This window comes from Rutidosis leptorrhynchoides, chromosome 1 (genome assembly GCF_046630445.1).
Source record: "Rutidosis leptorrhynchoides isolate AG116_Rl617_1_P2 chromosome 1, CSIRO_AGI_Rlap_v1, whole genome shotgun sequence".
NCBI lineage: Eukaryota > Viridiplantae > Streptophyta > Magnoliopsida > Asterales > Asteraceae > Rutidosis > Rutidosis leptorrhynchoides.
In genome coordinates this window covers 624507146-624526214 of record NC_092333.1, presented here as the reverse complement: position 1 = coordinate 624526214, position 19069 = coordinate 624507146, and the positions used below count along the sequence as shown (strand labels likewise).

General features: G+C 36.0%; 1 long non-coding RNA gene across 1 annotated transcript; it reads left to right on the top strand.

Moving 5' to 3' along the window:
• Window positions 1-11941: 11941 nt before the first annotated feature.
• LOC139885588 (uncharacterized) lies at window positions 11942-13529 on the top strand. The gene is made up of 3 exons (XR_011772003.1): window positions 11942-12235; window positions 13077-13129; window positions 13446-13529. It is a non-coding gene; the product is annotated as an uncharacterized lncRNA (long non-coding RNA).
• The last annotated feature ends 5540 nt before the right edge of the window (window positions 13530-19069 follow it).

Genomic DNA, 19069 nt, shown 5'->3' with positions numbered 1-19069 from the left:
AGTGATCGAGAATAATAGAAGGTGTGCGTGTATTATAGTCCTTATCTGGCTCCACCGAATTAATTAACAACAACATTAAATCACTAAGTTGCACAAGTGGTTATCCCTTTTGGTACTTGTCGGCTAAAGGAAAAAGAATAGGGAAAAAAAAGAAAAAAAAATGCAGCACCTCATGATCTCATCATCATTCTTCATCATTCATCATCGTTCAACATCATAAACAAGAAGCGGGTTTCGAATTGCAACAGGAACAGAAATAGTTTCGTTGTATCATCAATATCATATTGTGTTCATCATCATCTTTGATGTTGTAACAGAAACATAGAAACAAACTTTACGGCAGTAGTATTTGCAGCCATATAGCAGCAGCAGGACGGTAGTATGCAGTAGCAGAGGACAAGTATATAGCAGTAGCAGGTGATCGTGTGTCAACAGGAAATAGAAGTGGTGATCAATAGCAGTTTAATATTCACGATGGGTTTGAGAGTTTTGATTTCGGTTGAAGATGGTGGTGACGTTTAATGATGGTTTTACTTGAATTCGATTAGGAGAGGGAGAGGATAGATGGTATGTTCTTGGTGGTTTACAACAGGTGAAATAGAAACAAGAAAAAGAAGTAGGTGGTGCTTGTTGTCTTTGTCTCTAATATGTATATGTATATATATATAAAAGGTAGTTTGTTAAAGAGTCAAAAGCTGAATAGTGAAACAGTACATAAATTAAAATCTCGTGACATTTAGTTGGAGGTATTTTACCGACAGTTTTCACGGGGTGTGTCCATTGCTAAACAGTTACGGATAATTTAATTTAGAAAAAAAATCCCATATTTTAAAATTAAGTCCATTTATTTATTTCAGTCATTACCTGTTTGAAACCTGATCAAAATGGATAAATAATTATTTATTTTATGTTCCAATTTATATGTACTGTGTGCTAATATTTAATCTTAAAAGAGTAAAAATATTTTTGACAAATCTAAAATCTTCGTAATCAATTTACAGTTCAACTTTTATTTCAATCCTTCATGGTCATGTATTATATCTATATTAAAACTAACGAAACGTCAACCGAGTGTCGCTGACGTTTACTAATTAAGTTCGACATCAATTATTTTTAATATATTCCCTTTCTATATGCAAACAGTTTTTAAAAGCAAGTTTTAACTACTAAATAAATATATTATATATTTTAAACAATTAGATTTAACATAATTTTATATATATTTTCAAGAAATATTTATAATAGTAGTTTTCATTACATCGCATATTATTTTACATATTTATTTCCTAAAAATTAATCATATATTATATCAAATAATATTTCAAATTATTATATATATATATATATATATATATATATATATATATATATATATATATATATATATATTTAAATATATATATATCTATTTACAAATAATTATTCGTGAATCGTCGAGAGCAGTCGAAGGTCAATTGAATACATAAACACAGTTCGGAAACTTTAAGACTTCAACAATACAAATTTTGCTTATCGTGCCGAAAGAAAATATTATTTAAAGATTAAGTTTAAATTTTAGTCGGAAATTCCCGGGTCATCACAATGTCCAAGAGGGAGTTGTTAGTGCACGAAATGGAGTTGTCCATCGCTGTCGAACAACGTGAGAATGGTTTAGGTCTATGTTGTACACCTAGGGTTGATTTGGACTAGAAAACTCATGTCGCAGGAGCATATGTGACCAAATGTATAATATAGGTCTGTCACGCGAGTGACTGAAGTGACTCGTACGGGTGATAACTGTCAGCCGTACGGGTGAGACCTCAACCGTGCGTGTGAGCTGATAGATGACAGACACTATAAATAGAGTTTTCCTTGTTCTTGGTCATTTGAGGTTTCCAACAAGAACACTAGAGTGTGTGTGTGAGGTGTGTGCTCCTCCTTTTCACCTTCATGGTGAGGAGGATCCATGGTGGATTGATGCTCCAACCACCATGGAAATGAAGATTTGATAGTCTAATTCATGTAATCTTTATTGTAATTCGTTTATCATTATTATACATGTAATTGTGACTATAATCAACTGATTTGTTCATTGTTTATCTCATATTCATCATGTTCATCTCATATTTATCACTTTTAAGATCAAATTGCTAATCGAAGCTTGTTCCTTGATCAAACGGTCCTAGCTAGTGATGCACGGGATCTAACATACCTTCAGCTGTTAAGTCAACTGTGCGAGTCAGGTATCACTCGTACGAGTGGGGAGGCTCGGTTGTATGGTTGATTGCTCACTCGTTTATGTTCACTTAGATTAGGCTTGTGACTCAGCTCAGCATACTCGTGCATATGAGCTTGTCAACCGTACGAGTGAGGCTTCACTCCTACGTCTGACTGAGTCTAAGATAGTCAAACTTCCATATCGCGTTCCTGCAGTACCTGTAGCCACATATAAACACTGATAGGATAACAACGAGCGATCATCGTAACCTGTAAAATGAAGTACCTGCTATGGACATGGGTTAGATGTCTAGGGACTTACATAAAATGCATCAACAACTCCCCCTAGGACCTAGAACATCCATTACAATAAGTAAACGTCCATAAAGCATGCAAGTTCATAAGTACAAATAGTTTAGTAACGTTATTACAGTCCCAAATTCTCACTCTCGCATAAGCAAAACATCAAAAACAAAATACAAACTAGCAATACAGTATCAGAAATGATTCAGTTGGCATAAGCTTTCTTCGAGCTTTGAGCATCACTTTATTTGTTGAGGTAGGCATGATAAACATCGATCACACGCTGATATCTCATAGCTTCCTCCTTCCTATCTTCTCTTAATGTAATGTGATGACGGTGAAGTGTTTCCACATCAAATCTCGACAAGTTCCTCAGCCACATAGGATCCAAGATCCTCACATTATCAAACTGTACGCTACCATCATCCTTCTCAATTACAGTCAGAATCACTGCTTCCTCCGATAACTCATCATAGAACCACCATCTGAAGTTCTTACAGATATCCTTGGGTAAAGGCATCAAGGGAGATTGTTTCATATACTTAGCTGGACGAGAACTTAACAACATGAACAGGTCCACCTTTAGAATTTTGCTTTGTTGGGTGCATGGAAAACCTGGCGGCTGTTGACTTGAAGATATCCCACTTTCCTGTTTTATACTCAGTTCTTTGCTTTCTTTGAAACCATCTGGAAAGATCACTATCCTCAGCATTCAACATCTTCAACTTCGCAAGTTGCATAATCTCAAAGTACGGTAGAGTTTTGAAGTGACTTAGACGTGCCATATAATCTACTCCACCTTCCCTCTTGATAGCAAAACAATCGATCTCCTTGAAATAGCCCCAACTTAAAATCTTACCCTTGGAGTACTTCTTGGTTCTCATCCCTTTCTCATAGAAACTAACAAACTTCGGCTCAAGTTCTGGCTTATTCAACTGATCAGGGTTAACAACGTTCTGTCTCCACCAACTTTGACGATCCTCGTCTTCCTCAATGTTTCTATTCACCTTAACCCTATCACATTCAAACCAATTCTTAATTTCATCCCATCCATCGGCCTTGGCTTGCTCGGCTCGGAGTTTCTTCTTCTTTAGCTCAAACTTTTTTCTTTCTTTCTCAACGAGCAGTTTCTCATGTCAGATTCTCTTATTCTTTCCATCAACACATCAACTTCCTTAACTTCCTTCTTGTATTCCTTCCTCGCCTTTTCTAACTCAATTAAATTCTTTTGTTTCACCTCACTACTCAAATTGAAGAAGTCACTTAATGTATTGAGTGACGGATTTGAGTATGGTTCGAGCGAAGGCACAACAATCTTAACTTCTTCTTCTTCTTCATCCTCAAATTCTGTCTCAAGCTCATCTTCTGACTCAATAATCACATTTTCTTTCACACTAGCTTCACCAACAGAATCTTGACTCTTTTCATCTTCAAACACATTATCAACATCACTTAAATCGATATTTTGGATTGATTCGGGCGGGACCTCAGCAACTGGCTCTTCTTGTGGAGCCTTGATTTCAGCTTCAACTGTCTATGCATCCTCTGTATCATTTTCTCTGTCATATGCCAGAGCAGCAAACTGTTCTACTGGGAAATCACTTGGTGGAACGTCCCCCTTTTCTACATCATTAAAAAAATTTGAATAATTCATATAATATACAGCAGTAAATACCTCACCATATTTATTGAAACTTCGAATAGGTATCACTAACAGATATTCAAAAGAGGGTCCTCTGGACTTAGTTCCAGCATCTTCATCTTCATTATCGTCGTCACCACCCAAGTCAGAGGAATACGCTTCTCCTCCATCCGTAATCAACTTGGTTTTCCCATAAGTGAGTTGTTTTATCTTATCATTCATCTCCTTCAACTTCGCTTCACTTTCACTTTTCACTTCCGCAAGCTCTGCGTTTAGCTTCTCCATTTTCTTCTTCTGACGATTCATACGTCTCCACAACTTATCATTATCACTAACCAACACCTCAATCTTCTCATCACTTTCTTTCTTATCCTCAACAGCTTGGTTTTCAAGATTCGTAATCTTTGTCATCAACGACATCAAAAGATTTTGTTGTGTCTTGAACTCGGAAAGAGTAATTTGAGATGATATCACATGGGCCCTTGGTGAGGAAACGGCGGCTCTAGCATCCTTCATAAAACCGGAAGGTTGGCATTGAGTCTGTTGCCTTGAACCTCCATGAGATGACCTTTGTGGTGAGTCATACTGGTGTTTGGTTCTCTTCTCCTTCTTCTTTGGTTGCTCAGATGTCATGGGCTCTTTCCCTTTTCTTTTCCTTCGAATCAGATGAGTATCTTCTTCAGTAGCTTCATCATCATCATTACCTTGATCAACTCCTTCTTGATCACCTTCTTCTTGAGTTTCACCAGCAGCTTTCTGATTATCACCTTCACCCTCTTCTTCATCAGTAACCTCATAATCAGAATCAGAATTCTCATTTCTCCAAGCAGTACCCGGTGGGCATTGATAATTTGCTTTAGCAAGATGACAAACAAGCTTCCGACCAAAATCAGGCTTAAGACCCTCATTTCGAGTTTGCTCCATTCTCTGAAAAGTCACAGGATTCATAGGATGAAGTGGAATGATGTCATGTTCAAGCTTAGGTAGGTCAGGTGCAGCATCATTAATGATTAACTGAAGAAAACGGGCATAAATCATATATCTCTGCGTAGTACTGAAGTGATTTGTTTTGAAGTAATGAAAGACGAGCCCAGAGAAATCATAAGGAGTTTTCAAAACAAGTGCAACAAACATGCTTTTGCACTTTCTCATTAAGCTTATCAAAACCAGCTTTTCTTCCACTTAAACAATGCATTAACATGTGAGCAAGATATCGATACTGTGGAGGCAAGAGAGTCTTCATCAGCTCAGAGTTACCAGCGAGGTAACTAGAGTATCCACATCTTCTAAAGCATCCGTGGATTCTTTCTCTATTAAGCGTCATGTGGGAGCAATTTTCATCGTTAAAGCCTAGAATCCTTCTTATCACAGACTTAGAAACAACAATCTCGATCCCTTGTACGGTACTAACCAACCTAGCATCATTATCTGCACCATCAAGCACTACATTCCTCCAGAATTCCCTTTGTTGGCTATAGTATGCTGTGCACTGAGTAGAAATAGCAGTGTGGATCCTTGGTCACTGAAGAAAAGGCCACAATCTCCACAAAGTGATTACCCTTCTCTAGAGTAGTGTCATAGAGAGCAACCTGGTTGTTTTGATTACCCATCTCAAGAATAACCTCAGGCTGAACAGGTGGGTTCACAGGATTAGGTTGAGGATTCTGTACTTGCTCCCCCTGAACCTCAGGATTAACTTCAGGAACATTAACTTGTTGTTCTGCCATTGAGAGTATTTTAACAAACTGAAATATCAACAGATAAGTTAGAAACAGAAACCATAAATCATCAATCATTTGAAGCAAAGTTTTATAAACTCATTAACAGTTCAAACGTGCGAGTAACACTATCACAGGTGTGGCTGAAATGTCAGTCGTGCGAGTAACATGGTCACTCGTGTCACTGTTGACACGTTTGAGCAAGAACATGGTCTCAGACAAGGTACACATTTGAGGAAATATCTATACGCGAGTGAGTCAACCGTGTGGTGACTCGTGCGGTTAAGCACACGTGTCAGCTCTGTCAAACGAGTGAGCAACAAAATCATGTAAAATGAGTAGGCTCAGATGTTCACACGGTTAAGCCTTAACCGCGTACTGACTCGTGCGAGTCATGTCCCACGCATGCGAGTGAGGTCACTTGTGCATGTCTGAACAGACCTATATTAAATGCACATTTTAAATCATCGGGATTACATGTTTGTGCGTTTTAGGCTCCGATATACATCACGATAACAAGTATAAGGACCATTTAACGCAAAATAATAGCAAAAGCTAGTCAAAACACACTTCAATTGCACTAAAATTCGAGTTTTAACCCATTAGGGTTTCGATGCATTCAATCTCAAATTAAACAACGAAAACTCAATGAAATCTTACCAAGAGAGTGGCGCTAGTATCGGCTAAGATCATCACCGTTTTTCGAATCATTTCCATCATTAGCATTTTCTGATGCCTCACCGTTAATTGGCAATTCATTGTTACCAGTACTCCCACTAGAACCTGCAAGATCATCAATAGAAACATCGTCAAAAGTAGCATGCCCCGGTTTAGGACTCCCCGTTTTCGGTTTGCCATAAACCGAATCTTCATCAAATGTAACATCACGAGAACTAATCACTTTTGTAGCCTCGTTATCCCAACAACGATAACCCATTTCATCCGACCCGTAACCTATGAAAGTACACTTCTTTGACTTAGCTTCAAGCTTGTCTCTATCCGCATCTTTGGTCTTCACATAAGCATTACACCCAAAGATCCTAAGGTGATTATAACTCACCTTCTTACCATGCCATTCTTCCTCGGGAATTCGGAAACCCAACGGTGTTGAGGGTCCCCTATTTATCAAATAAGCAGCCGTGTTAACTGCATCCGCTCAAAACATTTTAGGCAAACCGGCATGTAGTCTCATACTCTTAGCCCTTTCATTTAACGTACGATTCATACGTTCGGCGACCCCATTGTGTTGAGGTGTCTCCGGTACTGTTTTCAATATTCTAATACCGAGCTTTGCACCATGGTCTTTAAACTCAAGACTACCATATTCCCCTCCATTATCTGACTTCAAGCACTTGACCTTCAAGTTAGTCTCATTTTCTACCATAGATTTCCACTTCACAAAAGTATTAAATACATCAGATTTAGCTTTAAGAAAATAAACCCATACCTTTCGAGTGAAGTCGTCAATGAAGGTGACATAATAGCGAGAACCTCCATGTGATTCTACATTGGTTGGACCAAACACATCCGTATGAACGAGCTCCAATTTCTCCAACTTAGTTGCATTCCCTGATTTCCAAAAAGTCACCTTCTTTTGCTTCCCATATACACATGGTTCGCAAAACCCAAGTTCTACCTTTTTCAAATCCAGAATTCTCCCACTCGAAACAAGCATCTTCATACCCTTCTCACTCATATGCCCGAGTCTTCGGTGCCATAGAGTTGATTCGGACTCAACATTAACTGTAGCAACCACCATGTCTTCATCAAACACTTCAATCATATAAAGAGTTCCCCTTTTATATCCACGAGCCACTACACAACTACCCTTAACCACCTTCCATTGGCGGTTTTCAAAAGTAACCGCATTACCTTCATCATCTAATTGACCAACCGAAATAAGTTTCCTTTTTAATTTAGGAATGTACCTTACATTTTTCAAGGTCCAATTAGAGCCAAGAGTAGTCTTCAATACAACATCTTCAATGCCCTCTATATTGAATTGTTTGTCGTCCGCCAATCTCACCTTGCCTTGATATGAACGAAAATTATTCATCATGCTTTTGACATGAGTAGCATGAAACGAAGCTCCCAAATCTAAAATCCAAGACTCCATAGAATTTTCAACACTACATAAAAGTGCATCATCACTTTCTTCCGCAGTCAAGTTCACACCTTCTGGACCATTTTTACAATTCCTTTGAAAGTGCCCTTTTTGATTGCAACCCCAACAAATAGCTTCACTTCTATCTTTCGATGGATACCTCTTCTTAGACTTCTTTCTACCCTTCTTCTCACCGCGATCAAATTTCCTACCACGGTTGTCGGTACTTAACAAGGAACCGGATGTCGATTCCCCCGAGTTTCTCCTACGAGTATCTTCACCAAGAATCAAATCTCTTTTTCCTTTAAACGCTAGCTTAGTAGTTCCCGTAGAGCTACTAACTGCGGTAACCATACCCTACCAACTTTTCGGTAATGATGAAAGCAAGATTAGTGCCTTTAACTCATCATCAAACACAATATCTACCAATGCTAACCTCGATATGATGTTGTTGAACTCGTTGATATGATCCGTTGCACTCGTACCTTCCTTCATCTTCGTATTGAACAATTGTCGCATGAGAAAAACCTTATTAGAAACGATAGGTTTCTCATACATCTTAGAGAGTGCTTTCAAGCAAGCAAACGTCGTCTTCTCATTCACAACGTTGTATGCAACATTCTTAGCAAGTGAAAGGCGAATCGCACCCAAAGCTTGACGATCCAAAAGCATCCAATCGGCATCGCTCATGCTTTCGGGCTTGGTCTCTAACAGAGGTTGATGTAGCTTCTTTTGATACAAGTAATCTTCAATTTGCATCTTCCAAAAGCCAAAGTCTCTCCCATCGAATCGGTCGATTCTAAACTTTTCGTCTTCCGCCATCGTTCCCAAAGTCGAAACCTTGAGCTCTGATACCAGTTGTAAGGATATTAGGACCCAAAACAACGCAAGTGTTTCAAGAAGATCACTCACCGATAGTAATTCTACAAGATTACTAACCCACTTAATGAACGAAAGATTATAAATGCAAGAAATGTAAATCGACACAAGAGATAACGTGGTTATATGCAATCGTTGTGATTGCTTTAGTCCACGGACCAACTAGAGAATGTATTTACTGAATATTTGTGGTGTGTTTACAATGAGTTACAAGAGGGTCTATTTATAGAATGGTGTAAGGAGTAAGCTAAAAACAATTCCTTGAAGCTTCATGTGAGTTTCCTTACAGCTTCATGGAAGCTACATGTGAGTTTCCTGACAGCTTCGTGGAAGCTACATGTGAATTTTCTCACAACTTCGTGGAAGCTACATGTGAGTTCCTAACAACTTCGTGGAAGCTTCGTGTGAGTTTCCTGGAATCTTCCCTCTAATTGTTTAAAGTTCTCCATATCTCCAACAGGGAAAATTTGGGACGAACAACTTAGAGAGAATACCGTTAGAGTTTGTAGAAAGTGTGTTACATTGAATGAAACTTGTATCCATTATTTATATACTGACAGTTTTTCTTCGTGCAAAAGTCTCTGATTTTCGTACGAACGTATCACATCTATATGCGAATGTTAAGTCTGACATATTTTTACACCGACCTAGCTCTCTCATGTGAAGGAATAAATCCTTCGTACGAAGGTTTATGACTTTTGTGCGAATGACTAAGTCAAGTAAAGTTAAATTACATTTACATTTTAACCCAGGATGATTTACGATTTAAGTATCTAAGCATGTAACAAGCATAACCATTCAAATAACATGCAGACAAACATAATCAAAATTCCAATGTCTATTTACATCAGCTATTCAAAGAACATGCATGAAATAAATATTACAGACGCGATATGAACTAGAGATTTTCATTGTGCACTAATAAACTTCCCCTAAGACCTAGATTATCAAACACTTAAGTCTTCAATCATTTGTGTTCAAAAGTGTAGCATCAATCAGATATGAAGATCCAGAGTATAGAAAACCCTTATAACATTTTAATATTGCATTGCTTGTTCCTTGTCCTTCACCTGATATAGAATCTTACCATCGTAAAGCACATAAAATCTTCTTCTGACAGATTCCTCATCAACATTAGATAAAGTACTCGGATCGTCTTATGATCTGTCTCCTTCTTTTACCAATATTATGACCGCTTCCTCATATTGCTAATCGTAATACCACCATTAAACCTTTTATTAAAATTCCGTAGCATTATTCTGAATGGAACTTCCCTCATGACGCGCACAGGTTTATAATTTACGATCTTCAAAGGTTTTTTAGTAATTTGATTCTTCTTAGACCTATGGTAATAAACTTCAGGAAACTATAGTTCAAAGATATCTCATTTATACATGAACTCGTTACGCATCTTTTTCTGGAACTATCCAGACATATCCCCTTCATCACAATATAACATCCTCAGTCAGGTGACTTGCATCAACTCATAGTATGGTAGCGTATTGAAATCACCCCAATGCTCGAAGTAGTCGACTCCTCGTTCTTTCTTTATCGCATAGATGTTGAATTCTTTGATGTACGCCCAACTGACGATCTTACCTTGCACACTTTTCGAATCTTTAATATCATAGTACTTTTTGAACTTCGGTTCGATGAATGACTTCTCAAGATGTTTCTTAATTCTCACATAAGCATGCTCCGCCCTGCACTAAGGAGAAATGTGCGATGACACTGAGAAGCAAATGATCAGGGGCATCATCTAGCAACTGATTGAATAGATTTATGTTAATTTGTTTTAGTCTTTTTATGGTGTAAATCAGAAACCCAAAAAAAATTCATTCGTCCTTGTGCCTATGGGTTAAAGAAAGATGGATGAAAGAGAAGATCATATTTTCACAACTTTTTTTTGTGTGGCTAAAATAACGTTTACTATTAAAATTAGAAATATCTTCATCAATAAATGAAGAATTCTATAAACTGATACACGAACCGATGAACGTTATGGCTTGAAAAGACCTAAAACTCAGCTAACTCAATCAGAGCCAAAACGAGAACGACCATAAACAATAAACCACTACCAAACTAACAAACTATAACCAACCACAATCAAACTAAACAAAACGAAGCAAACTCTAAACGCAAGAATACAAAAAAATTGTAGACAACTACGAGGGATCCTTACCATTCCTTTTGTCCGGGATTGACGTTATTCCCTCGGTCTTATCAATATGAACCCCATTGTCGCTTCGAGAAGGAAATTTATAGGTAATAACGTTTGACGAGTTACTACTAATACGATCACCCTCACTAGGTGGAATCACTCCTTGATCCACCAAGTCTTGAAAAAAACCTTTTTTAATAGCAATCAATTGGCCCGTATCATTAGCCACCCAGGAGTCCACCTTATTAGCATCCAACGAAGCCACTTCATCTTCATCTCTTAACTTCAAACCTTGATGATGCTCCTCACAAATGTCCGCTGAAGTGTATCTTACATTCAAAAAGTAAACACACATAATAACAAATTCCATTTATAATCCATCTAAATGTATATCTTTTCAACAACAACCCTCGTTATTTCAACACACGTCATTATTCATTATCACTAGTAGGCAAAGCACGTGCAACCAGCTTGACCTCAAATTTCAAGATTGTGACTTACAAAATGGTTGTATATATATTACTTGATTTACTTATGTAACACATTTTCTTTTCATGTTTAAGAGTTTTACTCCTATTTTGTAATACTAAGATGCTTAGTTCTTTTTGTTATGTATAGCTTGATTATATATTTAAATAGTGGCGAAACATCATAAGGCAAAGGGCAGATGCCCCCAGTCAATTTTAAAATTTTAGGCTTATTTAGGCTTGAAAATTTGAATTTTTTTATTTTGCTCCAAGTAGAACTTAAATACTCAGAATTAAAATTTGATTTTTCCCCTAAAAGCCTTCATAATTTACCCAAAAACTTTCGGATTTTGCCCCTAACCAAAAAATTCATGACCCAAAACTTTTTGTGTCCCCGGTGACAAAAAATTCTTTTTCGCCACTCATTTAAAACTACTAAAAATAGTATTCCATATGTTGTTGTTAAGTAACTTTAGTAAGGGGCATCTTTCTATCTAATTCATGGCATCAAAATATCTCGGGACCGGCCCTACACATAAGCCAACCATTCTCGTCTCAAATCTTCAAGCTCTTCAGCGTTTTTTGTTGAACTTTCACCTTCTTCAGCACGAGATCTATAGTTCTCTTCACACTTCTTCTTCAATTTTTCTTTTGGTTGACAGAAATCAGCAGCAGTTCCAAGAAGGTATCCATTATTTGATTGATATATTGGATAATCTTCTGTTGTGAAATTCGATTTAATTCGACGACCAATATGGGCAAATCGTTAGTTCACGTGCTTCAACTAATTGATACTTTCGTGTTCAATGTCTTTACTTTTATCTCATTTTGTTATATTTAAGATTAGGCTCTAAATCTGAGTGATGATCTCTATCTCAATGAGATAGATTGTGTGCGATTCAACCTGAAGTTATTGCTTGCTTATTTGATTAGCTTATAACTACAGCTGCGAGAACATGCGCGAGACTGACATCTTTTTAATCCTGCTTATTTTGTAAGTTTTGTCGATGTGTTGTTTCCCGATTAATACTTTGTACTTTTATGTAAAAAAAATTTATGGTTTGGAAATTATTCAAAATATTTGGTGTGATGAAATTGGCTTTCTTTATTGAATTATGATCATGTTATTAGCAGGTTTTTGTTGAGTTTTGAGGTGTTTTTGTTTTTTCAGTACTTAAGAGTCGTTAAATGATTTTTTACTGCATTTTGTTTTTTACGGATCTTTGCTTCAGTTGCTTTGGTTCTATTGTGTGGTTACCGATTGTGGGTTTTATAATGGCTTATGCATTTATGCATTTTCTTTTTGTTGGTTATTTACTATGATAAGTAACCACCACATAAGAAATTCTCGTTTATGTTGATGTTATGTTGATTGCATTAAGTATTATTGATTTTGTTAATTACGGAGTATTTGAATTTGTTTAGTAACGATGATTATGAAAACATATAGTACATGAAGAAGATTTTTTTGCGCTTATTTTTTTATTGTATACTTGAATAGATACCGTTGATCAATCTGTGTTAGTATAATTTCCGCCTTTTAATGACATCTGAGCATCTACATATTGTAACTTAACACTGGTTCTGTTTGGTTTATATTTTGTAGGTTGTCTACGAGTCTTGGCCTTTTTGGTGTTTTGGAGTTCTTTTCCTATTACGGTAAATTTATACTCCTCCAGTCCCAAATCTATTGTCCATTATTTCATTTTGGGATGTCCTAAATTAATTGTCTAAATTCTTTTTCAACCAATGAAAAGAGGTTAATATGGAGAGAGCAAATATATTATTGGTGGAGAATGAAGTTAGTGAAATTTCCCAAAACTGCGTGTTTTTTTTCTGGACACAATAGATTTGGGACGGAGGAAGTAATTTATAATTCGTTGTTGTATTTCGTGTCTTGTCTATTGCGATTCCACTGTTTTGATTTGACTTCTTATTCTTTGTTGTTAATTGTTGGTTTTGTTTTGATTTATAGGTCAATTACAATTCTTTTACTTCCAAACTTATTCGTACGTGGTAGCATAACTATATTTGGTTACTAAGAAAAGGCAAAGGAAATTTTTTTTTTTTTTTTTTTTTTTTTTTTTGAAAGGCAAGGTTAGTTGTTAGTTGTTAGTTGTTAGTTGTTAGACTCGAACCTGGGTCACTCTCGAATCCATGAAACATGGATACCAATGAAGCAAGGCCTCATTGGCACAAAGGAAATATGATAACAAACAATATGTGTTCGGTGAGGGTGTTAGTGTTAATAGCATCAGTTTCGACCAAACTTCTATCTCACTGTGACATAACAAAGCTTCGCACATATCAAAACTATGTATCATTATAGGAAGTGTCAATTTTTGGGCGTAACTTCTTCTCCGAAGCAAGGTGCGGCTACCTGACTTCCTCGTTTTATTCAAATCTCTATATATTTTTTTTGGTTCTACATCATAGTTGTCAATCTCATTTTACGATTACAGTTCTGATGGTTTTGCCATATAAGTAACTAGATTCGTAAGCTCGCGCGTTGCTGCGGTTCTCAATGTTTTCGTCATAACATTTTTGCAATAACGTGTTTTGACAAACATTTGTTGTATGCATTTAGTATTTTAAAGTTAACGTCGTAATGATACTTTGAATTAGATTTAGCATTGATTATTTACTCATTTATCCCCACTATAAATTTATAGACATTTATTTTTATTATGTTTTTGAGAACAAAATATATGAAAAATGAAAGGATAAATTAGAAAACTAAGAAGTAAAAGGGAGAAAAATAATGCAACTGCCAACTAGACTCCGTATTTGATAGCTACATGATTTGGTCAACAAGTACTTTACTACCATGTCTTACCCCTTTACTCTCTCAGTGTTTCATCTCTCTTTTTTCTTTCTACCTATTACAATTTCACTTCCTCATCTTCTACCAAAGAAAGGGATTTTTTTTAGTAACTACCACTGCCTTAACTCCATGATAACCACTACCGCCATCGTAACCACAACCATCAAAACATCTCGGTACCACCATCGCACGCATTTCTTTCTATGGAAATATACCCAATATCTCTGCACTCAAATTCTTGCCTGATAAATAGATCTGATTGTCTTTCAGATCTGAGTTTTTTCATCTGATTGTCTTTCAGATCTGAGTTTTTCATCAGATCTGAGGTTTTTTTTTATGTTGCTTGAAAATAAGTATATGGCGACTGTGCTTTTGCCGCGTGGGGCACTCACCAAAAAAAGAAAAAGAAAAAAAAAATTGCTACAGTAAATTGCTAGGATTGACGGCCTTGGTTAATTGAACGTTTAAAAAATAAAGTCATGAAAAATGAAGAAACACTTGTCCTTATTATTGTCACTTATAATATTAATATAAAATATAAATATAAATATATAAAATACATCTAAAAAATATGAAATGGGCTAAAGATGTATGGACTTGTTTTTGAATCAAATTTACATAAGTGGTTAATACCTCTTAGACCATCTTTATCCCTGAAGGGCGTGTTGGCGTGGTGCTGGGTGGGGGTGGGGTGCTTGATGAGCGTGCTGCTAGACTGTTGTGTAATGGGGTGGAGTGTTAAGTGGTGTGTTGGGTGATGTGTTAAAATCTGATTGAAAATTAGGTGAAAAGGGAGATAAAAACTAATTAAAAAATGGAGAAAAATGCAGCACATGAGCAATATTGGTCCGTGCTCACTTGATGCAACCACCAACACATGAGCCAACACGCCTTGTTATGGTGTGCTAGGTGGCGTGTTGGCCCAACGCACACCTCAACACAGACGCGATAATGGTGTTCTTAAAAATAATACGGATAATTTATTTACTTATAAAGTTGCTCTCATTTTTTTATTCTATATATCTATTTTGTAAACTAAATATATAATATAATACGGAGTAATTTGTATTTGTATAATCTTAATTAAATTACTGGGTGGGGTTTATTGCATGCTCTACTTGTACCGTACACCTACCAAAACAAACTCTCCTCTTTCTCTTCTATCTATGTCAGATTTTGTCCCACATACTTTGTATTTATTTGTACACGTGGATGTGGATCTCATTTGAATATCTTAAGAGAAATTAGAAAATAAAAATAAAGCCATATACTCTCTCTCACCCTAACATCTTTCACCTCTCAAAATCTGTATTCCGATTTTTCACTTTGAATTATCTTCACATAGAAATTCACCACCATACTCAAATTACTCAGCTCATAATTCCGATCACAACCTGACGTGTCTAGTCATTAACAATGTAGCCACGCGCCGCCACTGGTGGCTACTTGTGAGTTATTTTTTCCGGCGACTTTGCATGCTCCACCGCCACCGTAGCTAGTTGTATTCTTACCACCACCACCGTACTATTTTCGGTCAACAGAAACTTTCCGGCGAGTGGTCCCTCTCCCACACCATCACTCCTGACTCCATCTTTTTGTTACTTTCCACCCAGATCTGGTGTCTCCATCGTTAAAAAAAACCCCAGGTGGTTGTGGTGGTTTGTTGCTATAGATCTGTATATAATAATTCTCCCTTCGATGGCATGATCTGAAAACATTTTTATATCCAGCAGCTAACATTAGCTAGCGATGGCTGACGGCTGTCGACAGTGCTCGCTGATGGTGTTTGTTGCCGGAAGTGGCTACCGATGGTTGTTAATCATGGTATTTTGGTAGGTGAAAATTCCACTACCGCCAAAACACATCCCAACAACACCAACCGCAAAATATTAACGGTAACACCACCTCCCAAAATACCACTTGGATCTTCACCATAAATATTTTTGTTTATTTATTTTTTTATTGTAGATATGCATTTTTGTTAATTTTTTTCTATTGTAGATCTGCATTTTTGTTAATTTTTTCCCTTTACTTTAGATCTCTTTTTCTTTATTTGTTATTTTTATGGAACGATTTAATTAATTAATTAATGTTTAGATATATATTTTATTCAGATTCGTGTTTAGATCAATACGTTTCTTGGGTTTGTTGCATATTAGATCTATGTTTTTTGTTTGTAAATTTAGTTGGCGGTGGTGGTAGCCGGCGGTGATGACACTGATTTTGGTGTATGATGATCTTGTTTATCAGATTTGTTGCAAATTTTTTTTTTTTTTTTTTGCAATTTATAAAAATGTAAAAAGACAAAAATACCCATGTTCGTTACTGTTATACTGTAGCGAGTTTGATGATGTGATGGGATATGATCGGTGGGCATTGTCCATATTTAGTATATATATAAATATAAATTAAAATGATTAAATATATTTTTGCACCTATTATTTTAAATTAGAAGTTGTGATGTTGTCCAGCGGTTGGTGGTCTGCCTCCTTTAGGGGAGGTCAGGAGTTCGACCCCCGTTTGCTACATATTAAAAACACAATTTCATCTCTGTCATGAAGTATCCACCCATGACATCTTTCCCATATCGTTTGGGGGGTAAATGGGAGGGGGGTTTTACTTGGCCGTGCCCTTGAATCGGTTTCAAGGTTTCCTCCCGGGCAGCGATGAGGGCGGGGTTATTATCGCTGCATCGGCATAGTCGAAACGGGAGATGATCGCAACAGGTGGTTTAGTCCCCTCGGGTAATCACAATCGCTGTTCAAAAATAAATTATTTTAAATTATTTTAATTTTATACAGTGAAACTAAGTCTAATGTAGACTGGGCCTGGGGCAGACTGGGCCTGATGCAAACTAGGCCTGATGTAGATTGAGCCTAATGTAGATTGGGCTTGATGCATACTGGGCCCGATGCATAAATTATCACAAGATAGCCTAGTGATTAAGGCCCTGAATTTATTGCAAAAGATCTCATGTTCGAATCCTGTCTTTTGTGATGCCTTGAGAAAGGTGGGAAACATCCATGGAGTAATCCTGCTGGACTGCGTACATCACATTATGAAGTCGGATTACTCGCCCTCCCGAGAAACCCGAACAGTGAAACCTTCTAACTTTAAACTGTTGCAAATTAGGCTTGCAGCTGGTCTTGTAAACTTCAGAAAAAGCCGCGAAGGAATATGAGGCAGTATTTTAGAGTTCACGGGATTGTTACCATATATGTGAGATATGAAGAATTCGCAAAATATATTTAATCATTTCAATTAAGAATTTGCATCACTTGAGATATGAATAATGTGTAGTAAAAAAGTAACATTGAGTGGATAATATGAATAAGAATTATAATAATAATAATAATAATCATAATAATGATTATAATAATTAAATTGGTAAAGTGAGTTTATGTGATGGTATATTGAGAGTAAATTGTGATGATTTGGTAATGGGAAGAAAATTAGAAGGCATTGATGATGTGACGCTGATGTGACGGTATGTTAATATGAAGAAGAATGTCATGAATGTGAATGTTCTTAAAGATGATTGTACTATTTTGGTCAAAGAAAAAAAAATTGCTTGCATAATAATTAACAAGCAGACACTTTGTTTGAATCTTCTAAGTAAATATTGTATATGATTATAGTTTTCAAAAATAGTTTTTCTGAATAACTAGTTTATACTAGTTTATGCCTACGATATTACAAATTAATATCAATAATTAATAATTTTATAATCAATTAACAATTAATAATAAATAATATACTTATTAACTAATTGAGAAAGAAATAATTGTTGAAGTATGATACAAATTCAAAGCGAGCGGAAGTATTTTTAAAACTTTACAAAATCATACTCTTCCACGGATCATTGTACAAAACTTTAGCAAATAAAATAAATTAACGAAACCGAACAAGAGAAGATTAGAATACAACCTTTGTAGCCTTTTGAAGATCGAATTTGAAAACTCAAAGAAGAGTTCCTCTAAACGGTAGACACCCAAAGTTCCAACCTTGTTTCGATCTATACCTTCTACTTAACGGATCTTTTCTTCTTCCTTATTTTCACCAAAAACGGAACCCAATTATAGATTTCAAGTATTTTGGTTACTTGAAAATGAGAAAGAAAATAGCATTTTTGTATGTGTGTTTTTGTATATTTTGTCTGTGTTTCCAATACCAAGACTTGATATTATATATTACATAATTGATACAATAATACATATAGTACAAATATAATAAATGAAGATTTGGAAAGATTTGCAAAATCAAATATTTATATAAAATAAGATTTACAAAATCAAATCATATTTTATAAATCAAATCAACTCTTATATAAAATATGATTTGCAAAATCTAATCAAATCTCTACATATTTAGATTTGTAAGTATATGTAAACACATAAAAAAAACTTATTTAATTTATTAAACCATTAACTAATGATTAATAAATTAATTTCCCATTAGAAGGTATATCAAACAATTTACGATTGGCCTTTGTGTGTGACCGAATAGGATAAATGGACTTTTTTTATTTAATGTCATGGGCATATCTTCCGAATATATGTACCACGGTCAAACCACGGTCGAACCGTAGCCAACCCGAAAACATATTTCCAATAGACTCCCACTTGAACTGACATTAATAATATTGGCCTGTCTTAAAAAACACACCATGTGTAACAACTAGTCTGCTACGTTACACTCCTATATTTTGATTTATATCAATCATCCTTTTGTTCAAGATATCTATATGAACGTGTGACATGGTTAAGTGTCAATCA